Below are 24,926 nucleotides of genomic sequence, written 5' to 3' on the forward strand. Positions count from 1 at the left end.
GGGATATATCCGAAAAAAGAGATAAGCTTGTATACTGAAAACGATAAAGCACTACTAAGAAAAATGGGTGGGGAGGGGCTCGATCTACCGTGTTCATAGTTCAGAAGACTAGTTAAATACCAGTTTTCTCCCTAATGACCAAGAGAGCCATCACAATCCCAACCAAAATCCCATAAAGCTTTTTGTAGAAATTGAAAGCCAATCACGAAACATATGGAAATACAAAGGATCCCCTGTAGCCAAAACACCACTGAAAAAGAAGAAAAAGTTGTCCATCGAACACTACTTAACTTCCAACAGCAGTAATAAAAACAGTGAAGTAGGAGCTTAAAGCCAGATAAATGGAGCAATGGGACAAAAAAGAAGCTCCAAAAAAATACACCCACACCTGCAGGACAACTGATTTTTGACAAAGATGCAAAAGCAAGATAAAATAAATTACTAAAGAAAACAAGGCAGACAGAGAACAGTACATGCAGGTAACTCCATTTACATGAAGTAAATCAAATGCCCCTTCAGCATCTCTTCTCTGCTCCATCGCTGAGCTAATTGGAACTGATTCCAAAGACACTAACCATTTGTCCCGATTAGATCAGCTGCCATTCTCCTTACGGGCAAAATCTCCAACAGATATTGGCAGAATCCACAGTGCACTTTCTTCCGAATCTCTCCCCAGAACCAGCCAATACTGCATAAGTAAAGCAGCCCTTCAAGTTCTCAAGTCCATCATAGAAGATCACGAGGATCAGGGCCTCATTATCTCCGGCACCAGACCCTGTAGTATCTCTAGCTCACCTGTAAGAACACTCAGTGGCTGAGGATGAAGCTCTGTCAGGAACCTGAGCAACAAATACCACCGGTATCCCTCAGCACCCTGCTGTTCTAATACCTCACATACTGACACCCAACCCCACTGAAACCAAATTGTTCACTGTAACTGATCTATGCAGTGCATTTTTTTAGTATTCTAGTAGATAAGGATAGCCAAAATCTTTTTGCTTTCACTTGGGAAGAATTAAGATCCATCTGGACAGTTATGCCCTGGGACTTCTCAGAGTCCTTCTTACTATTATAAACCTTAAAAGCTGATTCGGACGACAGAAGGTTTTCTGCAGGCTCTACTTTGTTCCAGGATGGAAATGATCAGCTCTTCTGCTCCGCTTCTCAGACTCTTCACAGGAAGGGAATGTTCATCTGTTAAAACTTTTGCCTTTAAAGGGACATAAAACCTCCGAAGAAAAACTGCAGTGTGTTCAAACTCAGGTTGGATACTCAGGGCCCCTGATCTCGGGACCAGGACTAGATTTGGATCCAGGGAGACCTTGAGGCTTCCTGAACATGCCTAAACCTAAAACTGAACCCCAATGACGAGGTTTTCTTGGACTAGCTGACTGCCGTCGACACTGGATCCCAAACTTTCTCCTACAGCTCAATCTCTATTGCTTTACTGAAAAATCAACAAACCTGACCCTGTTATTTGGAAAGATCAGAATGACAGAGCTTTTGTGACTTCAAGGAAAAGCCTAATAAGGCCCCTGCCTTTGGACATCTTAACCATCAACTTCCCTTTCTCCTCTTTGTCTGTGAGAAGGAAGGAATGCCCCCTGGAGCGCTCACCCCACTGGGGACCCTCATCGCCCTATAGGGCATTACAGCCAACAACGGGACCCTGACTATGGCTCGAGTATAACCCCCCTCGCCTCCCAGCCATTCCTGCCGCTGCCCTCGTAGTCAAGGCCACTGCAGAAACAGTCACAGGGTCCCCTCTAACCTGCCCCATGCAGTAGAAGCCCTCCTGAATTCTCCTCACACTCCGTGATTTTCAGCCCGTCACCTCGCCTCCTGACATCCTCCTGCTAAATGCTGCCCATGTTACTCTTCCTCACTGCATAGACTTAACCCTGTTACACTTCTCCCCTCCCTCATGACTGCTTAATGCTGACAGATCACCTTTTGACACCCTGTGACAATTTACAGGAATTTCTCTGCAGATCAAATGCAGATTTTTAATGGGTTACTGATGGTTCTTATTTAAAGAGAAACTGTTAAATATTGTGCTGGGTCGGCCAGGGGAACTCCCTTTGAAGTCACTGAGGCAGCACGTTTACCTTTGGCTACTTCAGCCAAACAGGCTGAATTATACCCTGACTTGATACCCTAGCCAAGGGTAAAATAACAAGCATTTACATCAAGAGCTGGTATGCTTTCCAGCAACTCTTGACTTTGAAATACTATAGAAACAGTGAGGTTTACCTTCAATGGAGATAAAATTTTAAATGGCTATATCCAAAATTTATTACATGACATATTTCCACTGGCTGCTCTGGCCATTATTAACATTCCTGGACATTCTGCATATGACTCCCTGGAGGCCAAAGGAAACCACCTCACTTATATTTTGGGTGAGGGGGAGCTGCTCTCAAGGAAACCAACAGCCAGACCTCTATCATGGGCCAAAGGAATAATTTGATAATTATTATAATTATAATTAATTTGATAATAAATGACAATTTGGAAAAAGTAACCCAAGATCTCAAAAATTGGCCCCAGAAAAGGAAAAACAATATTGTAAATCTAATAATTGTTGGTTTGATTAAAAGGGAGAACTCTGGTTTGGGCCACATAACAATCTGTCCACCAGAAGTTCCAAAATTCCCAGTACTTACCACTGTACATGCTTTAAACCACTGATCTCCTGACACCGTAACAGCATTCACGAACCAGTACTGGGGAGAGAAGAGCTAATAGGGCCACAGAAAGTGCCTATTTTGCTTGTCCCACCCATTCCGAGCCCAGTTCGGGGGAAACTGCTCTGCTCCCAGACTCTGGAGCACCTGCTGGGCCACTCCAGTTTGCCAAGGGGATCCCCTGCAGCCTCCCTATCTCAGGGACAGACAGACATTTCCGTTGTGGTCTGTATGTTTGGTCAGCGGACCGAAACGTTCCCTTGTAGACAGGCCACTGCTTCTCGTGTGGCTAAAATTCCGTGAGAAAGAGAATCCCTACCTGGGGACCCCTCTCCAATGTCCCCGCATCAGGGAACCCCTTTTATTGGGCAGGAGCTTCGGCAGATCTGCCTTGTCGGCGGGCGCTATGACACTTGCCCTGTGTCCACCATCCTCAGTGCTCAGAGTTTGTTGCACTCACTGATGGTGTCACGGAGTCTCCGCTGGGAACATGTGTGGAAGACCATAATATAATTTGTAGTTGCCATATTACTTTTTCTGTTGTGTATAATTATTTTTAAGTTTTGCATTTTTAAAAATAGGTTCCACATGCAACATGAGGGCTTGAACTCACAAACCTGAAATCAGGTCCTGAGATCAAGTGTTGGACCTTCCACCAACTGAGCCAGGTGCCCCAAGTTTTGCCTTTTATTGCCTGTTAAACTTTTGCAAAAACGATGTGCCCAATAAGGTGACACTAGCTCATGCTTCAAGATGATTTCCAATACTTACAACCTTGAGAAGACAGAATTTAGATGGGAAATACCTGAGAGTTTCTCCCTCCTCACCTTCCTTGTTACTCAACTATGGCCTTAAGTGCTTTCCAAATGCTTAAGCACCTTCCCTCTGATATAGGACAGGACAACCAGGGAAAGTCCTCCTTGGCACCAAGGGACAAAGCCACTAAATACAGAAAACCTGACTCGGAACCAGCGCTGCTTTGGGGGAAAGATGTCGATGAAAAGAGGGAAATGAGGGGCACCTGGGTGGCTCAGTCGGTTAAGCATGTGCCTTTGGCTCAGGCTGAATCCAACAAACTGACTACATGAAAAGGGCAAAACATCATGATCACATGGGGTTAATTCCAATGCAAGGCTGATTCAACATTGTAAAGCAATCAATGTGATTCATCATATTAATGGACTCAATGAAAAAAAGACAGGATTGGGATTCTGCAGCTCAGTCAGTTAAGTGTCTGCCTTTAGCTCATGACCTGGGGAGCGTGCCTCCCCGCTGCCCCCCACACACCTCCCCCTGCTTGTGCTTTCTCCTGCTCTCTGTCAAATAAATCAAATCTTTAAAAATAATAATAATAAAATTAAAAAATAAAAAAGATAGGATTATATTAATATATGCAGCAGAAAGTTCAAAACCCATTCATGATAAAAACTCTCAAAAAACTTAGAAGGGAACTTCCTTAATATATTAAGACTATTTTTAAAAATCACAGCTAACATCATATTAAATAGTGAGGTAAGTTTTCTCCCTAAATGAGGCAAGGATGTCCTCTCTCACCACTTCTAATTCAACTTCATAATAAAAGTCCTAGCTAGTATAATCACACAAGGAAAAAAAAATAAGAGGTACACAAAAGAAATACAACTGTCTTTATTCACAAACAACATAACTGTCTATGCAGAAAACCCCAAAGAATCTACCAAATAATTCCTGTACATAATAAGTGAATTTAGCCAAGTTGAAAAGTACATGATCGTGATCTAAAAGTCAACTGCTTTTCTATATGCCAGCAATGAATACTTGGAATATGAATTTTATTTTTATTTATTTATTTATTTATTTTTAAGATTTTTTCTTTATTTATCTGACAGAGATCACAAGTAGGCAGAGAGGCAGGCAGAGAGAGAGGAGGAAGCAGGCTACCTGCAGAGCAGAAAGCCCGATGTGGGGCTCGATCCCAGGACCCTGGGATCATGACCTGAGCCGAAGGCAGCGGCTTAACCCACTGAGCCACCCAGGTGCCCCGGAATATGAATTTTAAAAAACAACACATTTATAATAGCAGTCCCCAAAATGAAGTTCCTAGGTGCAGAGGTAACAAAATAATGTACAGAATCAGCGTTCTTGAATCGGAAGACCCAACATACTAAAGATGTCAATTCTCCCTTAGCTTCATGCAATTCCTACTGAAGTCTCAGCCAGCTTTTTGGAAACATACTTAACCTTATTCTAACATTTATATGAACAAGTAAAGGTATGAGAACAGCCAAGTCAATTCTAGAAAAGGAGAACCAAGCTGGAGGACTCATACTACCTGATTTCAGGACTTACATAAAGCAATGACCACAAAGGGGCAAAAGAATGGACTCATCCATCAACGGTACATAACAGAGCTTAGAAACAGACCCACAAAAACACAGTCCATTTTGACAAAGGTGCCAAGACAAATCAATAGAGAAAAAACAGCCATTCAACAATTGATGCCAGACACTGGAAGTACATAGGCAAGAAACTAAACCTCACACAAATATTAACTCGAAACAGATCACTGACCTATATGTAAAATGCAGACACTATAAAATTTCTAGAAGAAAACACAGGGGGAAATCTGCATGATCTTGGGTTTGGTGATGAGTTTTAAGTACAAAGCAAAAGCAAATTTATGAACAAAGAAACTTTCAAGTTGGATTTAATTAAAATGAAAAACCTGAACTCTGTGAAAGCCACTGAAGAGGATGAGAAGACACACTGGGAGAAAATATCTGCAAATCCCACATTTGATAAAGGACATGCACCCAGTGCATATTTCAAGAACTTTTAAGGCTGAATAATAAGAAAACTCAATTTTTCCAAATTGGCACAATGAGAGAGAGGGTAAGGGGAGAGGGCGGGGGTGGGAAGGAGAACATGGTGGCAGGAAGGACAGGTTCCAGGATAGAGAGAAGATGAATTTAACATTTGCAGGAGGACTAACTACTACTGTTTCCTGCTCATATATTGGTTGGGTAATTAGAGATATTATAGGTATCTACATATAGTATTTCTATTTAAGACAAAAACCTGAAAGGCCATCAGTGTTTATAAATTGTGGTTGCTGTAGTATTTTTCTTATAGAAAAGAAACTGGTATTAATTTGAATTCTTTTGAGAGTAAGAAATGGTTGTGCAAATTCTAACACATTCTAATATTTCTCATGGAATACAAACCAGTTATGTTTCCACCAAGTTAGGTTTACATGTACTGAGCTGGAAAATTGACTGTAATACAGTGATAAGTTAAAAAACAAAAGCAAATGCAGGGTAATAATTTTAGTCTAGCTACATTTATCACTAAAAATTTTCAAAATGATAGAAAAATGCATTTGTGAATTAGAAACATAGGGCGAAACTGGCAGCACACGGGTCAATCGGCTAACACCAGTTTTAAAAGATTTACATTTGGACCAAGAAAGCAAGTGTTTGTCTTATTTTATTCCTTTATACACTTCTGTATTGTTTGAGCTTTACTTTGAAATTAAAAATAAAACCTTGTTATTTTATTTTACTGAAACAAAAAAAATGGGCAAAAGATCTGAACAGATACCTTATTAAAGATCTACAGATGAAAATAAGCATATAAAAAGATTCTCATTTCGGGGAAGCTAGTTAAAAACATAATGATATACCATTATACATCTACTAGAATAACAAAAAACAAAAACTCAAGAAAACCAGCAATATCAAATGCTGTCATGATGGAGAGCCACAGGAACCCTCTTTCCCTGCTGGTGGGAATGAGTGCGGCCCGGTAGTACCATTCGGAAGGCAGCTACAGTGATGGATACATGATGCTATCCATCTGTCAAAACCCCCAGAACTATTTTAGAGCATGAAGAATAAACTTTAATGCAATATTTTATTTTATTTTAATTTTTTTTAAAGATTTTATTTATTTATTTGACAGAGAGAAATCACAAGTAGATGGAGAGGCAGGCAGAGAGAGAGAGAGAGGGAAGCAGGCTCCCTGCTGAGCAGAGAACCCGATGCGGGACTCGATCCCAGGACCCTGAGATCATGACCTGAGCCGAAGGCAGCGGCTTAACCCACTGAGCCACCCAGGCGCCCTTTAATGCAATATTTTAAAATGCAAATTAAAAAATCAACTGGGGAGTGAAGAGAAGGGGGAGGCAGACTATGACAAAAGAATTTCATTGTATTATGGGACACTCGGGTGGCTCAGTCAGTTAAGTGTTCAGCTCCTGATTTCAGCTCAGGCCAGTCTCAGGGCCATGGGATTGAACCTGAGTCAGGCTCCATATGCAGCATGGAGACTGCTTCAGATTCTATCTCTCCAGCCCTGCCCTTCCCCTGCTCATGTGTGCACATGCTCGCTTTCTCTCTCTCTCAAATAAATGAATACATCTTTTTTAAAAAAAGAATTTAATTGCATTTCAAATATATAAATATATGACATAAACCCACAGGAGAAAGGGACCTGTGTAGTTTGGAAAAGACTGGAAACTGAAAGACAAAACAAAAGGAACTATACCTTCCCACTAGAGTTGAAACACTGTTTCTCATGGAGGTGCTGGTTAATGATTTTGATAGTGAACACATATAATGGGGCTGAAAAAATAAGTAAAAACATGGTGAATGGCAAAAGCCAGGTTTTTCACTGCTGGGAGTGGGAGGTTACAGATAACCGGTAAGTAAAGGGGCAAAGGCTAGAATGAACTGTGGAGTTCTGAATGAGAGTCTGAGACATCATTGGGAACTTCTATTTAGCTTACTACAGAAACTGATGAGTAAAAGTAAAAATAATAGAAATGTATGCACACACAGGTAAATAAATATACATATGTTTATTTCCTAGCTCTTCTCACTCATAGGATCTAAAAACAATGACAGCCCAGTAGCAATGAGCACATCAGAGCAAATCCTGGATTTTAATACCATTCTCCAGTAAAAAGATCCAGAGACCCTGCTTCTCTCCCTTTCCTTCTGCCCCTACCCTTGCTCACATGCTCTCTAAAATAAATAAATAAACCTCTAACAAGATAATTTTAGAAGGGCGCCTGGGTGGCTCAGTGGGTTAAAGCCTCTGCCTTCGGCTCGGGTCATGATCTCAGGGTCCTGGGATGGAGAGCCCCGCATCGGGCTCTCTGCTCAGCAGGGAGCCTGCTTCCTCCTCTCTGCCTGCCTGCATCTCTGCCTACTTGCGATCTCTGTTAAATAAACAAATAAAATATTTTTTTTTAAAAAGATAATTTTAGAGACCACAAAGATAGATTTTTGGGGTTACAATTTTCTAGGTGTCCATTCTAATGGACATTAAAGGAAATGATTTCCGAGAGAGAATAACATTATAACTTCTTAGAAATTAAGCCAAAGAACTATCAAAGCATTGACATTTTTATGGAACAAGCATAAGTTACGTCTCTTGGATCAACTGTAAAAATACTTCAGACCTAAAAATCTTCAGTTGTGCTCATTTATTTTCCTAGAGTTTCCTATTTTCTAACACAAAAGCTACTTTTATATTTTTAATTGCAATTTTTAAAAAAGATTTTTAAAACTTTATTCATTTGAGAGAGAAAGAGAGACAGAGAGAGCACAAGCAAGGGGAGAGGCAGAGGGAGAGGGAGAAGCAGACTCCCCTCTGAGCAGGGAGCCCAGCGTGGGGCTAGATCCCAGATCCTGAGATCATGACCTGAGCCTAAGGCAGACATTTAACCATCTGAGCCACCCAGGCATCCCACACAAAGTACTTGTTACAACCTTAATTGAGATTCAAGAGTTTTTAGAATTTTCCAACCACTATTTTGTTACAAATTAAACTCAGTGAGAAACACAGTTCCTCCTCATGTTAACATTCAGAGGCTGTACAGTTTTATTGTTCAATCTGCAATTACCTTGTTTTATTGGTTTTCCCCCCCTATTTCTGTAAGATCAGGGACCTTCTTTGCCTTCCTCATCGATATATCCCCTCCACTTAACATAAGACCAGATACTAAAAAGTGTTCCTATGTATTTACTAACAAATGGGTGATTTTAGTCATAGAAAGGAAAGCGATTAGGAGTTTAGTAGTCCATGCCCTCTAATTTATGAAAAATATAAAAGGTGGCTCCTTATTATTTTTATGGATTTTTTTACTGCCTCACACAGATTAGATTCTCAAAAATAAATTGCATATTTTTTGAAAATGAAAATGACATTGAATATTATAGCACGATTGGAACTCACAAATCTGCCCTAAAAACAGTGAAGGAGAAAGAGATCAGTAGAAAAACAGTCGTCTTAGTATTCTCCAAGGGTTTTCTACCCAGTCTCAGATAAAACCCTGGAGACACTGCCCCATCTTCAAGATGAGCAAAGTGAGAATCCTCCAGCAATTCCAAGGCCCAAAGTCAAGCAAGTGTTGGAACTGAGATTAGAAGATCAGTTCTTCCTTAAACCCAAACCCGCATTATTTCCTCTACTCCGTGCTGCCTCACAGGAACCAGAAAAAAATAACCTATTGTTTTTTTTTCCAGTAACAACACATTAAGCGCATTAAAAGACCGAGTTTATATCTGCAAAGAAAAATTTTGATTATTCAACTTTTTAGAAAAGGTGAGTAGACTAGATGATTCAATGTATCTCTTGGTAAGACTGAAGCGATGTGAGAAAGAACAGCTGAAGTCACTAGAGAAGAGACACCCCAACGTGTACATTTTCACACCTACTGCACAGCTTACTTCAAAGCTAAAGAAAATCTTCCGATTCTGAGGCATTTTTCGTTGGCAAAAAGGATGAGATGTGCCTTAAAGAAAACCGTAATTTAGGGTCTGTCCTCAGGATAATTTCCAAATTTCTTTTCTTTTTAAGATTTTATTCATTTATTTGACAGAGATCACAAGTAGGAGAGAGGCAGGCAGAGGAGGAAGCAGGCTCCGCGCAGGACCCTGAGGTCATGACCTGAGCCAAAGGCAGAGGCTCAAGCCGCTGAGCCAGGCAGGCGCCCCCGTTTCCAGATTTCTGGCTGACACTCTCCTGTGACCCTGAAGGAGACTGTTGGTTACAGCAGAGCGACGCGGCAGGGCGCGCAAACGTCTGAGCCAGACGGGCGGCCTCGGGTGAGCAGTGGCTTCCAGGGCTGCGGTCTGACGCGAACTTGAAGAGAGCCGCCTGGGGCCTGGATTTTTCTGTGAGGGTCAGAGGAGCGTGGAAGGAGGCGCCACGCACCCTGGAGGGAAGGGAGGCGGGGAGCACCCCGAGAGCGCTTTCCCAGACCTAGCGCGCCCTCTCAGGACCCCCGCGAGGCCCGCGGCGGCGTCCCCGCCAGGCCAGGGGAGAGATGCAGCTCCTGAGCGCCGGCCTGGCACCCCGGCGGGCACCTGGAGGTCCCCGCTTCTGGGGTGCCTGCACCTCGGGACCCTCGAGGGGGAGAGTCCCCGCACCTGAGGACACCCACACGTAGGGGCCCCCGCACCTGAGGACACCCACACCTGGGGGCCTCCGTACCGGAGACCCCCGCACCTGAGGACACCCACACCTGGGGGTCTCCGCACCTGGGGACACCCACACCTGGGGGCCTCCGTACCGGAGACCCCCGCACCTGAGGACACCCACACCAGGGAGCCCCTGCACGTGAGGGCCCAGCACCCGGGCGGAGGGGCGGCGCGGTCCCAAGGCGCCCGCGGCGGGGTCGCGCGCAGGGGGCTCCGGGGCGGCAGACGGCGGGCTTGGGTTTCCATCCCGGCGTCAGCTCGCCGGGAGCAGATGGCGGAACGACCCCCGCCCCACGTCAGGCCCCCCTGCCCCTCACCCGCTTTCCACCCGCGGCGGACGCGGCGGGATCCCGGCCGGGGCGGCACAGCGCCGACCTCCATCTCTCCCGAGACCCGCCAGGCCCACCGGCCCGCCCTCACTCACCGCGCCGAGAGGACGCTTCCGCAGCCGCCGGCGCCGCCGCCCCGCGCCGCGCCCCCAGCTCCCCCCTCAACCGCCCGCTCCCGCCCCGCGGCCGCCGCCGGCGCCAGGGCCGAGAGTCGCTCCCGGGCCGCGCTCGCCGCCCCGCCCTCGCCGCCGCCCCGAGCCAATCGCCGCCGCGCGCCGCCGCACGTGACACGCACCAGCCAATGGCAGCCCAAGACGGCCCGGGAGGCCGCCAGCGACTCTGCGCGCTTTCAAAGCCGGCGGCCGCGGGGCGGCGGCCGAAAGGAAGGGGCGGGGGTCCGGGCTTCGGCCCCGCACCTGCTGCTGACAGCGGGACCGTGTCACAGAACCCGGGGACGCCCGGCCCGAGCCTTACCGCAAGGCGGCCTCTCTCCCTCCTGAGAGGAAGGGTCAGCCCGGGGACCCCGGGGACCCCGGACTGTCTCCGCGCGGGCCTCGCGGCCGCGCTTCCCACCGCGGATCTGGGGCGAGACTTGGGGGAGCTCGGCCTGGCGGAAGCCCCGCCTGGCAGCCCCCACTTAGCTGGGAAAGGGCGTCCGAGCACGTGTCTGCCCTCAGGGAGATCTTCCAGAAAAGCAGGGAAGGATGCGGTCGACAGACGAGCAGCGGGTCGCTGGGTCTCGTGGGGCAGCTTGTTCGGTCCCGGATCTCGCAGCTCAGCACGCACAAGCCCTTCCTCCGGCACGTGCTGGATTCCGTCCTGGGCGAGGGCGTGTTCTGGGGCTGACCCCGTACTAGCTGCTTTACGTGTGCTTTTCCTGATGAACTCCCAACACGCCCGCGACAGGCATTCCCAGCCCCGCGGTGCAGACACCTGGTGGCAAACCAGAACGCAGAGGGCTCTGGCATCTACCGAGGGACCCGGTATCCGCTGCTGTGCGGCGTCACAAGCACAGGGACCAGGGAATATAATTTTGTGGCTAAATCGAGGAGGGCCACGCAGCTCTAGGGCTGACAACGGTAACAAGATGAGGCCAAGGCCACTCTTCTAGCTCAAGAAGCAGACCTCACAAATATGGTCAACGGCTAAACAATATAGTAACATTGTGAAAGGAATGGTCTTGGACAAACAGTAGGGTCTGAAGGAGAGTTGAACGGCTGAGCTTGCTTTTTCTCAGCACTGTCCAAGGGAGAGTACCCATACTGGGTTTATTAATAAGCAAGAGGACTGGTTTCCATGGCTCTCCGCTACTTGATGCTGCAGTAAGCATTGGCGGTTAGTCGGGGAAGCTGGACATTATCCTGCCTGTAGGGAGCCCACAGTCTATGGGGAGAAAGTTAGGAGCACAGAGGACCTGAACTGATCAGGATAACCCTGAATGGTGTGGGAACGGGTCCATCCTAGAGGGGAGACAAGGAGGGAGTTATCAGAGAAGGCCGCAAGAGGTGATAACTGAATGGGGTTCTTGAAAATGAACTGGAGGGGACAGGCTAAGTGTAGGGAATGATCGTACAAAAGTATGTAGGGGAAAGGGTGTCGCATATATGACAGCTGGGTATGAACAGAGGACTAGAAGGGCATCCTGAAGCGTTAGATGGTGCCCTGTCATGATGGGTCATGTATGCTAAGGGGTTTGCCTCCTATGGCCACCAGTGTAGGTCCCTCCTTGCTTTGGGGGGAGTTACTCTACCTTGTGTGCAGTCTTAGTGGCATTCTTAATTGAGATACTCTCTGCTCTCCCAGCCAATGGATGGGCAGTTGACTCAAGGTAAGCTAGTTGGATGGTCGGCCAGAAGTGAGAGGGGGAAGTAGTGGGATGGGGAGTCAGGGGTTGAAACATCCCCACTGGAGAGCAGGCGAGGGGGCTGCCTTATGGGTTCATGAAAAGTGTACAAACTGGGATGGAGAGCACCACAGAGGGTAAGGCATCGTGTGGGCTGTTTCTTCAGCCCACTCAGTAGTAACCTGTAGTCTCAGTTCATTTTCACATCTCAGGACTGGCTATGAAGACTATATTTTTAGTCCTTGGAAAGATGTACTTACTTTGATCATGTTTTGCAACCCAAAATTAAATACTTAGTATTTTAAATCAGCACTGTTAGGGAAAGTCTGGACTACATAGACATCATTTCTCTGTGACCATTCGGATGGGGTGTTCCACCAAAAATTTTCTTTGACCAATATGTGCAAATGTCCCATCCAATTTCACCCTCATTCTATGTTCTCTGGACAACTTTTCCCGGGTTTCGACAGAAAAGCAAGTTTCTCTAGTGGAAACATGGCTACTGCATTATTTACATGACCCACAAATTCTTTAGGTTTGTAAATTTCTAAGGGCTTAAAACGGTTGCAGCCTCCCACCCAGAAGGAAATAGAACTAACTGTCCAGGAGAACGACCTTGGAGACACACTAGGGTTGTGATTCCAAGACACAGCTGGTAGCTGTGCTCCAGGCTCTCTTCTCCTCCAAATCCCATAATCCTAATTTACACTGAGAACCTAGCTTTGAGAGGATGTGGGAAGTAGTTTCCACAGCTGCAGCCAGGACGATGGACTGGAAACCGTGCGTGCCTGGTCACTTTGGCCACCACACCAAGACGCCCCTCAGTGGGCTGGAAGAGGGATGGCAAGATCTCACTCTGTCCTTCGTCCTCCCCGGTGAGACTGTGGGCACAGAAACTAGGCTGGAGTCCATGCACTTCACTTATGATGCCTTAAAATTCAAGGCACATTCTACTTTTTAAAAAGTGAGATAATAGGTTACCACATACAAACCCTGATTATAAGCACTTTGACATTTCTCAGCAAATAATACCGGCTTTCTAGTCAAAACACTGATAAAGGAAGAAAAACACAATCAGAGAATTAGTTATCAACTCAATGTAGTCCCATGAGCCTGAGTCATTCTTTCCCAGCAAATAAAGTTGTAGATTTTATGCGCAGATGCCATTTTCTGATGGTGAATGTCGATTAGAACTGACATGCATTAACATACACTTTCTTACCTTTTCCCTGCTACCCTAGAGTAAAAGTATCTTTGTGAGAAGCCTATCACACACAGAATTCTGAAGATGCAGATGAAAAGGTTATTTCTCATCTCTCTAGCAACTTCCTGGTGTGCGTGAAAATGACTTATTTGATCCGTCAGTGAAGCTTCTTAATTATTCTTCCTTAAGAGGAAACCCTGCCCAGACAAATGGGTATTCACTTTGAAACACGGGAGCCCTATCAGTGCTCTCGGATAAAGAGCAGTAAAGTTGAGATAAGACGACAGCGTGGGTGGTACAGAATGAAGACACAGCTCGGTTAAGTTCCAGGAGGGCCACTAATTAGAGCCACTTGCAAGGAAACTCTTTAATTTGGCTTTGATATGTGATACTGTGTCTCCGGTGACACCTTCAAAATAATGCTTTTTCTTAGGGCATCAAAAAAGTTGCAAATTAGATTACATTAAAATGATCATTTTTTTTTAGCATTTCCATTTATTTTAATCCCCACTTCTGCTGTTTGGGTTTTGTTGTTGTTGCTGTTGTTGCTTTCCAGATGTGAATCTTTGAAAATTAGTGATTGGCTGGAGTAAGTCAGTAGCCTGGTGGATGAATTACAGCATTAATAAGAAAATTCTGATGTAAGTATGAATCTTTAAGCCATATTTGCAACCTTCCGCCATATGCATTCTTTGGTTAATATTAAAGCAGTTTAGGGGCACTTGGGTGGCTCAGTCGGTGAAGCCTCTGCCTTTGGCTTAGGTCATGATCCCAGGGTCCTGGGATCGAGCCCCATGTCAGGCTTCTTGCTCAGTGGGGAGTCTGCCCCTGCCCCACTGACCTACCCCTGCTCATGATCTCTCTCTTTCTCACTCAAATAAATAAAATCTTTAAAAAATATGAAAACCGCTTATTGCATAGCATCATCTCCAGTTATGTTCTTCTGAAGTATATACTGTACTCACTGCTTCCCCGCCTCTCTGCACCCCCCCCCCCAGTGCAATGGGGGAAGATGAAGGGACAATCACTCTTGAACAGACACAGGGCTTGTATTGAAGCAGATGACCGTTAGCTCAGCTCCAATGTCCTCTTTTAGGTGGAATGAATGTCCTGGCACAGCAGTCATCCAAGCTGTGATTTCGTTTCCTTATAGTCATTGCAATTGTGTTTGAAATAGCCATAACGCAATTTCCTCAATTTAATATGAGCAATTTTTAGCAGTGCAAAAGCTCTGATTGCAATTTTTTTCATTTTATTTCTTTATAGACGATGGGCATTCATGTTGAACTCTATCGACAGACTACCTTAACGAACACAAATATGTCACATTATCTTTAAATACATGAATGTCAATATGTTCCAAGGCAAAAAAAAAAAAAAAGTTATATCATCATGACACAAAAATGACACCATAATAGGTAAACTCTGCTCCAAGCTCTTGAATATAGTTTTTCTTTAAAAGTAGGAATACATCTATCTTCAATTATAAAATACATGTTCCTTGAAAAAAACAAATGTGGGGGCATCTGAGTGGCCCAGCCAGTTAAGCGTCTGACTCTTGATTTAGGCTTGGGTCATGATCTTGGGGGTCCTGGGACGGAGCCCCATGTTGGGCTCTGCACTCAGTGAGGAGTCTGCTTCTCCCTCTGCCCTTCCCCCTCTACTCCTTCCCCCCCCCCCCCCCCCCGCCTGCTTGCGCTGTGTGTCCTCAAGAGTGTTTTTTTTCTCTCTCTCATAAATTAAATCTTTATTAAGTAAATAAAGAAATTTCAAGAAAGGCAGAAGAGCATGGGGAATACACATAGAAGTTTATATCATCCAAGACGTTTTTTCCATGAACTGACTCAAACTTAAGTGCAATTTTAAAAATAAATAAAATTTCTTTATATTTAGAAAATAGCCATCCAGAAAGTTAATCCCATTATATTTCCCCTAAGAATGGGCGAGAGTACAGGTTTGTGCACCTACTTGCCAACAGTGGCCTTATCCGTAAATGTAAGCTTTGCCATTTTAATGGTAAAAAATTATATCTCATCATTTTCGTTTGTATTTCTTTGATTGGTGAGGTCAAACATGTTTATGCTTATTGGACATTGCTTTATGAACTGTCCTTAAATGACTTGTTCATTTTGCAATTGTGAAAGCACTTTGTTTATTTCCTAATTTACGTCACTATTTTGAGAATCATTGGTCATAGAAAAGTTTTAAGCTTGGGACGCCTGGGGGGGCTCAGTCAGTGAAGCCTCTGCCTTTGGCTTGGGTCGTGATCCCAGGGTCCTGGGATCGAGCCCTGCATTGCACCCCCTGCTCAGCGGGGAACCTGCTTCCTCCTCTCTCTCTGCTGCTCCCCCTGCTTGTGCTCTATCTCCAATAAATAAAATCTTTTTTTAAAGTTTTAAGATTTTCTTAGAAACCAGTTCTATTGGTCATTTTCTTAATGCTTTTTGCCATTGACGTCATGCTTAGAAATACCTTTTCCACATCAGAAGTGTAAAAATCTTCACACCTTGTGATTCTAAAATTCTTCTGGTTTCATGTCACATTTTAAGTTTTAACTGTCCTGGGATGATTGTGCCGTAAGATCGATTGCTTCAGTGATGACCATGACAAGGTTTGGGTTTTTTTTTTTTTCTCGAGTTATTCCAGATGAGCAACTCCAGAGCTGTTCTGAAGATGAGTCACTCGTGGCTGCAGATTTGTGGGAAAACAGAACAAATTAGCGCGGTGGAATGTCTCCAACATGTGGTCTCTGAGTAATTTGATTTCCAGTAATATGCACTTTTCCCTGAAATTTTATGTGTGTCACTTCTGCTGTAATAACATGAGGCATGAGGACACACTTGTTGACAGGACTGACAACAGGAATAAACCAACATGACAGATCAGGACGACCGGGGACAAGTACCAAACCACAACAGCCTTTCCGTAAGAGGCCAGGATGATCTTGCCACAGCACTACCGTTTTCGGTACTACTGAGACTGTCCGCGAACACGGTTATTTCTCGCTGCAGGGGGGAGGCTGCAGAACAGAGCAGGTCTCCCGGGAGCACTCTGCTGAGAACCCTGATTCTATAAGAAATTCTGGAGACCAGAAAGCAGCAAGAGCTCCTGTGAGCCTTGCTGCCTCTTAGATGCATGAATGTGTGAAAAGAAGGAGGAAAAGTGAATACAAAAGTCTGATGCTGGGGCTTATCTTCCAGGGACCCTCAGCACTTAGCGCCGTGTGCGGTCCCCCCGCCCCATCCTCCTGCCGGTCTCAGCCCCTGGCTCGCAGCTCCGCGACTGGCGTGTTCTTAGGCACTTAGTGAATGTTTATGGAATAAGTGATTGATGGGTTGAGGAAATCAATGTGTAGGTATTTCAAGAGGGAGCTTAGTGGCATTCCAACAATCAAAGGAGCCCATTTGTGGAGTGCCTGCTCCTTGACTAAGTGCTCTGCACACTTCATCCGTTCAGCCTCCACGAGGCCCCACAAGATAAGAATACTAGGATCGCTCCCTTTTACACAGACAGATGAAGCTTCCAGAGGAACCGAGTTATCCGATTAAGTGGAGGAATCAAGGTCTAAAACCCGGGATGGTCTGACTACAAAGCCCACTCGGTTTCCCGACGCTCCCTTACAGCCTCTGAAAAGTTCACAAATCACTGTGGCGGGGAAACTCCGGCCATCATTCAGCCGTGGGCACACCTGAGGCATTTCAGGAGGGTGTTCACGTTCCAGAATGGACAAGACCCACACCCACAGATGGTGCGAGACCCCGTGAGCCAGCAAGAGCCCCTTACTCTTCCGCGTTCCTTCAGCTTGGCGGCTGGCGAGGGTGGACCGCACAGGGTCGGTGGGCTGCTTCCTTCTCGGCCCCGTGGCTGTTTCCAGACACGGCGTGAACTTGACAGGCTAGCTTGGGATTCCGAGTGGCTGTGGGTGCTGGCACTCTCGAATTTAGCCAGAGCCTGATCCTTATTAAATCTGTTCAAAAGGCCACCAGCCAATACGGGGGAAACAGAATGTACTAGAAAGAGCAGTGGATGGGGAGTGGGAGGTCTGGGTGGGGCTCACTGGTTTTCTTACTAATGTGAGTGATCGTGGGGAGGCTGGGGGTGTCTCCAGGTCAAAGGATTCACCACACGCATGTAAGCTCGTCCTTAATACAGAGAACGACCAAGACTGAAGTTTTTAAAGGAAATGAGCACTCTGAGTGAAGGCAGGAGCACAGGAGCACTGAGGGCCGTGACCATGGTATGTGCACACTGCGTGCGGGTTTTCTTCGAGTTCAGTATTTCCTGAGCTTCCTCCACTGGCTTCCATCTTCAGCAGAAGAATGTGCACCGGTGTCCACCTCCCGGGATGGGCCATGTGTTGAAAGGTATCTGTAAGGCCAGAGTACACTTCTTTTTCCTTTCTCGGCCCTGTTGCCTGGATGATCCGGTCACATTATTAAATCAACAGAATTCCATTTAAAAGCAGAGAAACATGGCTTTGGTTCTATTCGGCCTCGCAGAACCCCAGCTCTGCTTGTAGAACCCCATCTCACGTCTGTGGACAATTTCTCCTTCTGAACGTGGAAATGGCCTAACAGGTAGAGTAGCTGCTCCTTCAGGTGTAACTAAGGAAACGCGAGCCTGGGGCGCAGGGCAAGTCCCTCCCCCGGCCGTGCTGTGTGCTGTTTGCCAACTGCTCCCATCTCCGAGGCTCCCTGGGAATCCCGGATCCCGATCTTGGGGCCCAACTCCAGTCCAGTCCAGTCCAGTGTTGTGGACGGAGGAACCAAGACCCGAGAGAAAGGTTGGGACCCCACTTCTGCCCTGGATCTTAAAATGGATGTCAGCTTATTTGTTGTCATTATACAGAAGCAGTTCACAGAAATCAAGCCCCATGCCCCCCAGAAATGCAGCGCAGCCCGGGGTGGGAGGGGGGGTAGCGAGGAGTGGCTGAGGGGAGGCGGGAGCACAAGGCTGGACCTGCTGGGCCACTCCAAGTTGAGGGGCAGGGGAAACCCATAAAGAAGGGCGTTGTTGGCTGAGATTTGGAAACACCTTCACAACTACACTTTAAATTTTGTATCGATGTCTGAAAGAGTCCAACACACTTTAAAGCTATGAACTATTATTATGTCATCTTATGGCAAGAAATTCATCGGATGCTAATCAAGACAAGAACCAGAAGTAACAGGCTTCGCCAGACTAAAGAGACGGCGGGTTCGATGTGGATGGAAATCCTGGCCTGCAAGCCTTGTGGGGCGTGGGACACGTGACCGAGGACCCCCGGCCCGGAAAAGCATACGGGGGCAGTAGAATCCTTGGGACGGATGGTTGGGAATCAGAGTTTTTTCAAACTGAACCATGCAAGATGAAGATTTAAACTGTCTAAAGAACATTTAAAAATGTGCTTTTAATGTTGATGTTCCTCTTTCGTTTTCTTTTATAAAGAAATCCTGAGACATGAGGGTGGGCAGTTTGGGGAGCCCTGGATGGAGAGCCTCGCCGCACCAGCTGGAAGGCAGTGATCCCAGTAGTTGACCAGGGTGTCTTGTGAGGGCCGAGGAGGAGGGACCAGAGCAGGGAAAGAACGGGTCTGCTCTGCAGAACGAGCAGCTCCCAGGGAGACACAAGGCCAAGTGTTCCCCCAGACACGCCCGTGCATGAGCGATTTGAGCCAGACTGAAGCTGGGGACCTGCACAGAAGTCCCCTGACCTGCCCTCCAGTTACTTTAGTGCATTACAACACTGGGACCTCCTCCTGGGGGCAGGGTTTTCCAGCCACTTTCTGATGTGGTCCTTGCCTTCTTCAGATGCGTGGATCACATCTCCAAGCCCTTGCTGCTCCCAGGCAACACGAGAAGGGCTTCGTGGCCTTGGCCTGCCCATGCCAGCACCCTCTCCCCTCCTGCCCATTCCCTTGTGCCCTCAGACCTGGCCGTGCCAACTCCAGGCAGTCTTCCAGGTGCGCGCTGCCCCTCCTCACCTTCGTCGTGCTGCTCTCCAAGCCAAAGACGTCCCCTCTCCTTTCCTGCTTCGTGATTCAGCTCCGTGACTGGACCTCTGCACTTGTGCGCGTGCTCCAGCCTCTGAAAAGGAAGGTATCGTTGTAGTGCGTTGCAGCTGACTGTATACTTTTACTTCTTTGCAAAGGCAAGATCGGGTGGATTCGTACCCACCGTGTGGGCAAGCTCAGGGAGTTGACCTGCCCACGGTTCCACAGCTCATTAGTGACAGGTCTCCCAGCGCAGACTTGTCCCCTCCCCGCTGTGAAACAGACCCCATCAAGGAAATGGGGCCGTAAGAGACAGCTTCTTTCTTGACCGGCTCTCACCCCGGTCTGTCCAATTTACTCTCACCTGGCCCAGCAGGAAATCTTTTTTTTTTTTTTTTTTTAAAGATTTTATTTATTTGACAGAGAGCGAGCAAGAGAGGGAGCACAAATGGGTGAGAGGAAGAAGCAGGCTTGGCCCACCAGACAGCCTGATGCGGGGCTCGATCCCAGGACACTGGGATCATGACATGAGCCAAAGGCAGACACTCAATGACAGCCACCAGGTGGCCCCAGCAGAAAAACCCTTCTGTGGCCCAGACCCAGATTTCATTCCCCATTTGAGGAATGCATTTGATGCTCTGAAAAATGTCATTTCTCCTGACATTTCTGGAAGAAATGAAAGCCAATTAACCAGTGACTTTGTTGATTACGTTGCTCACAACGTAATTAGTGTTAACAGATGAAAAAGGCAGCAAACAGAGTCTTTTCCTGATGTTCCAAAGTGGGAGCTTGGGTCAAAGTGTGTTCAGGACAGAAAATGGGGTGATGGGGAGAAAACCTTGCTAGATGCTGGAGCTCTGACCTGGTGGGTGATGGAGGGCAGAGGGGGAAGGCCAGGAAGAACCCGCCCCTCCCTGAAGGTTTCCCAACCACCTTGACTCTGGCCGCTTGAGAACAGAAGCACTGGACGGATTTCTTCCTGACCACGAAGCCCTTCCTCCCTGTACTTTGCTGCCACATTTATGGGAGAAAACAGGAGGATTTAATCTTTTTTTTGCCAGTGGATGGCCTTCTGTTGGCTTTGTGCTGTGTTCTCACATCTCCTACTTTAGCTACCGACCCGCGCTGCTTCCTAGAGCATCAGGCATTGCTGGGGACGCTGGGCCACCTAGCACATGCAAGCCACTCGAGGGCCAGGCACCCCTCGCCTGGCTGCTCCTGCTCCCCGGTCCACCCAACACCGATCTGCCTCAACCACCAAGCATGACTGAGAGGGCTCGAGGGGAGAAGCGAAGACGCTGGATCTGCCCAAACCTTCACCGTTTGTGTCTCTCTGGCTCCTTCCCGCGTTTCCAAGATCCTTCTTTGTCATTTCAGTCTCGAGAAGATCTTTCAGAGCAATCTGCTGGGGACTGACTTGGGTCTTCCTTGTTTTGGAGCCCGTCTCACTGTCCTCTTGGTTCCTGACAGGTGTCCCCACAAGGGGGGGGGCAGGATTCCGGGCCCCCAGCTGTCTTCTGTCCCCGCTCACGGGGAGACGCGCCGCATCCCCCAGTGGCCGCTGTTTCTGGCAGCAAGTCAGCCGGCAGGCGGCCTGTTCACTCTGCAGACGAGGCCTCGTTTCTCCGGCCGCCTGAGGTTTCTGCTTCTGTTTTCCGTCTGATGGTGGTGGGTTCTGGTGTGGGTTTCACTGAGGTTATCATGTATTATCCTCAACTTCCCCCATTGCAGGTTAACGTTTTTTGCTAAATTGGGGGAATTTTAGCAAGGATTTCCTTGAGCATCTTTCAGCCCACCTTCTTTCTCCAGGTGAGATGCCACGATGTCCCTGGGCAACTTTTGTCATCGTTCCGCTGGGGGCTCTGTTCATGTGTTTCTCCGATCCATTTTCTCATCGTTGAAGCCACGTAATTTGTCCTTCCACCTCTGACCTCACTGACCCTTTCCTCCGTGCTCTCCTGTCCACCTGCCACTGTCCGTCCGCTGAGTCGTTCATTTGTAGGTTTCACGCCTAAATGTCTCCTCTGTTTCTTCTTTACACCTTCTACCTCTTTACTTAGACTTTCTGTTTTTTGCATTGGTCGCTAGCAGGTTCCTACTTGCTCCCTGGAGCATTTCTGCAATGGCTCCTTTAAAACCCTTGCTGGATAATTCCAGCATCTGTGTCCGCTCAGTGTTGGATTCTGTTCACTGTCTTTTCTCAATGACGTCGAGATTTACCTGGCTCTTGGTTGAACTGGTGGTTTTCTATTATACTCTGAACAAATGAATATGTTCCAAGACGCTGGTTCTTATTCAAATCCTTTGTTTCCGCTCTTTTCCAACTTCTGTGTGCCTTCTGTGTCACGGCCTAAATGGTTACGATGGGGACGTCTGGGGCGGGGCGTCAGGAGTGGTGCGAGGGACATGCAGGGCCAAGCCACCCCTTTCAGGAGCACCCGAGCACTTAGGAAAAACCACGTTTCCTTTTAGCCAGGGCAGAGCGGCCCAAGTCAGGGAAGACGGCAGCAAGGCAGAGACAGCATCTTTTCCAGATCTGCCCTCAGGGGAGAGCAGGGGAGGAGAAGGTCACCTCCAGAGAGGGTGCTGCCCTTCCTCGCAGGGCTTTCTTTACTAAGGAGAGACTGCAGATTCGGGGCCAGAAATGAATTCTCTGGAGGCGGGGACAGGCTGGAGGGGCCCCACCTGGAGCCTTTCTTCCTTCTGGGTCCTGCCTTCATTTAGTTAGCATGCTCAGCCTTCCTGCTAAGTAAGTGTTGAACAAATACTTTAAAACCACCCATTTAAATGGTACCAGGTCATCAGCGCATCTCCACCCGGCCCTGTAATGTAGGACCACTGTTTTTGACGCTGTATTTGCCACAGTCTTATCAAGAAAACAGAAACCCCAGCAGGAATTTACACAGAAACATTCATACAGAGAATTGGTTACCAGTGAGGTAGAAGGTCTAGAAGAGCAAAAAGAAATGCTAACCAGGACCCCAGGGGTCGCCCTCACTCCTGCTCTGGGACCACCATCCACTCTCCGGACAGGTGCTGGGATGCAGAGTCTCCCTGCCCTCCCTGGGGTCCTGGGAGCACGGCGATGCCCCTCGCCCTGCAGAGCAACCTCCGTCAGGATGCAGGGGTGGGCCACAGTGACAGCAGCAGGAATCTAGCATCGTGACCACCCACCACCTGTGTCCAAATTGTGATCCACAAAGAATAGAAGCCTCACACTTTTCCAACAGGACATGGTCACGCTTTGTGGGGGACTGTCCCTTCTCACGCCCAGGAGGGGACGCACAAAGCCCCATTACTCCCCATAATAACGTCTGGAGGCTCATTCCTGTTCTAGCTCAAAGTCCTACCTGGAAATTTTGTGACTCCCCTCCAAAAGTCATGGAAATTCATCACAGCCAAAATTGCCGAGTAAACAGTAGGAGGAGGACAACTCGTTTTACACACCCCGCCCCAGAAGGAAAGCCACCAAGAGGTGTGCGTTGACGGTGCTCGTTTGAACGGCTGGTCCCGAAGCCAGAGTCAGCATCTGTCAGCTCCCGCCGCCCCGGGCACGTTCTCTGCTGTCAGCCGGCCCTCGGGGTGGGATCCGTGCCCCCTTATCGGATAGTTTGCATTCCTAGGAGTCTTGCTTTTCCTGAGGCCATCCTTTCCCGCTAACTTTTTAAAAAGAGCCTTATTGTGGCATAACTTACAGGAATCATATGCGCTCGTCAAAGTGTAGAACTTGGAGTCTTGAACAACGTCCAGCCACTGAACCGGCAGGACTCTACGGGCCAGCATCCCAGAAGGTTCTGCGTGCCCCGGGCCCGTCTTCTCGCGGAGCCCCACGCGGCTGACTCCGCGCCGGCTGAGCCTCTGCCCCGCCCCGCGCCCCGCGCCCCGCGCCCCGCGCCCCGCGCCCCGCGCCCCGCGCCCCGCGCCCCGCGCCCCGCGCCCCGCGCCCCGCGCCCCGCGCCCCGCGCCCCGCGCCCCGCGCCCCGCGCCCCGCGCCCCGCGCCCCGCGCCCCGCGCCCCGCGCCCCGCGCCCCGCGCCCGTCCTGCCCCCAGCACGCCTTCGCGAGGACGCGCGCGCGTGCCGGCAGCTCGCGACCTTCCGCTGCGGAGCAGCCGCAGACTCACCCCGAAGCAGCTTCGCCGACCGCCTGGGCTCCGAGCGCACGTCCCCGGCCTGGGTGTAAGGTCAAGCCTGGTCAGCAGAGGGCGCCAGAGGGCCGGCGCTGGCCCCTGGGCGGCCGGGGCTGTATCCGCTTCTCGCTCCCGCCACAGTGCTCCGGGAACCGCCACGGGGGCTCCGTCCGCCCCAGGCACACGCTCGGAGCCCCAGAACGCATGTCCCCGAAATCTCACGGCCCGCGGAACGGGCTTGGTGGCTCTGCAGCTGCAATTCACCCCGCATGAACGCCTTGCTCCTGAGACCATGTGCTGTGCCGGCAACGAGAAGGCGAACCCAGACCGCTGTTTCCTGCGGCCCAGAGACGGCAGGTGACCGCTGGCGGGGCAGCAAGCAAAACCCTGGGCCCTCCTGGGGGTGGGGAGGGGGTGCAGCCACACCTCCCCTGATGACTCTGAGCCCCAGGCTTGAGGAAGGAACCAGGACTCCCTCCGAGTCCGCGCTCCCCTGTGCGCCCCGTCCGAGAACAACGTGGCCTGTGTGTTCTTCCTGTGAGAACCGTGGTCTGTTTATCCAGCCATCCGGTTCCCTTTAGAGATCGCTTTTCATCTTTGCATTACGCCCTAATCATAGCTTACCAATTCCTCAGACTAAACTTCCCCTTTAAATCGCTATGTGGTTTCTGTGCCTCGCTCGGATCCAAACTGACAGAGGACTGGTGCTGGGACCGTACAGATGGAATCTGGAGGTCGCTGGGTGCCCTCGGGCTCCTGTGCAGTGCTGAGCTCCTCGCCCAGGGGAGGTGAGAGGCTGGGAACCATGACACACTGTGGACCACAGCACTGGACTCCGATCCCAGTGGCTGCTGGGTTTGACTGTTACAGCAGAAGTGGGTGCGCTTGAGCTCTTTCGGAGAGAAAACGGGAGCTGGGGAGGTGTTAATCTTGGCCTGAGCCATTTCTGAGAAGCACAGAAGTCCCATGTAAGACCCATAGAGCATCATTTCTTAGATGGAAATCGAGCACAGTATTTAGCGATGCAGGTTGCTCAATGTCGACAATGGAATTCAGTCTTGTCAAGTTTCTCATGTAAGTTAGGGTATTGATCAGGAAGGAACAGGATCTTGAAACTTGACAGTGGAGGAAACTCAGAATGGAGAAATCTGGCTGGACCCCGAAGAAACTGGTGACATGGAGCCCACAGTTCCCTCTCAGCCTCCACCAGCAGCGGAAGTGACGCCTTCTGCTGTCCAAGGAGAGGCTCTTCTGCTTTATGTCCCTCTGCTAACTTTGCCGGGGCAAACGCCTCCAAG

The 24,926-nt window shown here is 48.5% G+C and overlaps 1 protein-coding gene across 1 annotated transcript in view; it reads right to left on the bottom strand.

Moving 5' to 3' along the window:
- PTPDC1 (protein tyrosine phosphatase domain containing 1) overlaps positions 1-10,661 on the bottom strand; it is a 55,654-nt gene extending 44,993 nt beyond the window's left edge. Inside the window, exon 1 of the mRNA XM_045064959.1 lies at positions 10,578-10,661. The gene's annotated coding sequence lies outside the window, so the exon portion shown is untranslated. The remainder of the gene's footprint in view (positions 1-10,577) is intronic.
- Between the last annotated feature and the right edge of the window lie 14,265 nt (positions 10,662-24,926).

Source organism: Mustela putorius, unplaced genomic scaffold (assembly GCF_011764305.1).
Source record: "Mustela putorius furo isolate JIRA1106 unplaced genomic scaffold, ASM1176430v1.1 tig00003854_pilon_pilon_pilon, whole genome shotgun sequence".
NCBI lineage: Eukaryota > Metazoa > Chordata > Mammalia > Carnivora > Mustelidae > Mustela > Mustela putorius.